Source organism: Vespa crabro, chromosome 8 (genome assembly GCF_910589235.1).
Source record: "Vespa crabro chromosome 8, iyVesCrab1.2, whole genome shotgun sequence".
Taxonomy (NCBI): domain Eukaryota; kingdom Metazoa; phylum Arthropoda; class Insecta; order Hymenoptera; family Vespidae; genus Vespa; species Vespa crabro.
This window is the reverse complement of record NC_060962.1, coordinates 5,694,232-5,696,731: the sequence shown is the minus strand read 5'-3', so window position 1 is coordinate 5,696,731 and position 2,500 is coordinate 5,694,232. Positions and strand designations below refer to the sequence as shown.

Sequence of the window (2,500 nt, the reverse complement as noted above, 5' to 3'; positions counted from 1 at the left end):
TTCTCTGATAGAGTTATAATACAATGGGGACGTAGATTGAAAAATTTGAAAAACATTCTGGGAAAATTCAAAAGGAATAAACTGTTTCTTGAATGCATTAATAAACGTTACTTTGAAAACGCGTAATATGGTGCAATTGAAAATATTCCTAACGTAATAATACTGAACGAAAATAATACGTGTATCGTTGTGGCAAATGAATTAATTTGTTTATTAATGAAGTTAACGAAGGATGCAATTGAAAATATATCGAAATATGAAATATTTAACGAACCTATCTGTAATCGTATTAAATCATTCTTTCCTTTTTCTTCTTTTTTATTATTATTATTATTATTATTATTATTATTATTATTATTATTATTATTATTATTTTTCCCTTTTTACGATGATAATAAATAAAAAATATCATGATCGTAATATGTTATATACGTCATATATAAGATAAAAGCAAATGCATCGACATATTTTCAATAATAATTATGTTAAAACATTTTATCGGAAATTACGATAGGTATCGATATATTCTTTAGTTATCGAATAATTCAATTATTTGTCTATTGCATTACATTTCAGGATCATTTGGCTAATGATTAATTACATGACATAAATTGTAATCTACGTTTTGGTTTAGTTACATTTCAAAAATATAATAATATTTTAATCTATGTCTTTAATCGTTGTTTAATCGAAATTTATTTAACTATATCGAAAAATTTTTCGTGTTATTGAATTAATTGCCATACTTTTACAAAGAAAATATACGATCACATTTATTTATTACATTATATATATATATATATATATAAAATTGTTATCTTTTGATGATCTTCGATCAATACGAAATATCATAAATTCCATTGGATATTTCATGGATGCATTATGATAAATATTACGAAAGTATAATAATTTACGAATTAAAATTATAATTCAAATAATATATTTCACGTAAATGATTGTAAAAAATTTATAATAATGTTTTTACGATTATTAAATATGTTTTATAACAATCGTACACTCTTACGTATCAAATTGATTTCAAACGTATTAAATATTATCAATGAAGAATTTATAAGGAATTTTAAATATGTTTACGTAAGTACGTTAAAACTGTTAAAGAAATTAAAATGAAAAAGGATATGAAAATACTTCCGATTCAATATAACTGATAATTCAATGAATATACGCTTTTATTAGTTCTTATTTAAAATCTAAATAAAACTTTTCACCTTTTCCTTCGTAATCAAAATAAAACTTTGAACACACACACATACACATATATTTTGTATGTATGTATATATATATATATATATATATATATATATATATATACACATGGAACGATTCGTATATACTTACATAAAATTATATCGAATATAAAATAAATACTCATAAATAATAATAAGAATAAAATCCCATAAATTCCTTCTCCTATTCTCCTCCCACTCCCCCACTCCAATCGCCAACCTGTATGATAATATAAAGTGCTTTGCATTGACATAGATAATAAATTTTGTAGAAGTGAAATACGTACAATTATTTCGTATACTTCTTCCTTACATTGCTTCTTAAACGCCATCTACAGGGCAATAGGGAAATTAAAAATTTGCCAAAGATGGCGTTGCATCGGTCCCTATCTATTATTCGGTCTCTATATTACTACATGCTTTTGATAGCGTCTATGTTCTTGAAGTTTCCAGAAAATTTTTCGAACGTCGGCAAGGAGGTTCGCGGTTGCATAAATAGTTCCGCGACTTCCTAAAGGATTTTTCATAAGTGTGTATTATTGGTGAAAGAAGTTTGATCGTTTCGTAGGAACGAATTAATCCATTATCAAAATTAACATTTAATTATTCATCGTGCATCAATCAAGCACTCATACGATAGACACGACGACATTTAATTTGTAATTAAATGTAAAACTATCAAAAGAGAAGAGAAGAGAAAGAAAAAAAGGGAAAAAGAAAGAGAAAGAAAGAAAGAAAGAAAGAGAAAAAAAAGAGAAAGAAAACGCTATTCTCCTATTACATACAACTGCCTTGTTACGCTCAATAATAGCTTCTGAGCATATTAATTAATGTAAGTATTTTTCTTTTTTGAATTAAATTTCCCATCATTTACAAATATAATCCACGTTATAATTCAATCATTTACATGTTCGCCTTTCTAACGACTCATATACGAAGTTAAATATATCGTAGGTTATGTTAAATATATACCATATTCCTCTTCTTTTTTTTTTCTTTTTTCCTTTTTCCTTCCCTCCCCCTCACCCCTCCTCTCCACCCTCCGTTAATTTTCACTTTATTAACAACATTTTCGTAATATCATACTTTATTTAACTTTATTAAAGTTATCATCGACTTTTACAAGTAATTATTATGTTACATTATTTGAATTAGAAATAATGATAGTGATTTATATATGTTAAAAGTATATGAATAAGAATTTGATGATTTGAAGAATTTAATCCGTTTTCCCTATATATAGACGTCCAATG

At 25.4% G+C, this 2,500-nt stretch overlaps 1 protein-coding gene across 1 annotated transcript in view; it reads left to right on the top strand.

The window, feature by feature from the left end:
• The first annotated feature begins 1,677 nt into the window (after positions 1-1,677).
• Positions 1,678-2,500, top strand: part of LOC124425868 (activator of 90 kDa heat shock protein ATPase homolog 1) — a 3,467-nt gene continuing 2,644 nt past the window's right edge. Inside the window, exon 1 of the mRNA XM_046966869.1 lies at positions 1,678-2,079. The gene's annotated coding sequence lies outside the window, so the exon portion shown is untranslated. The remainder of the gene's footprint in view (positions 2,080-2,500) is intronic.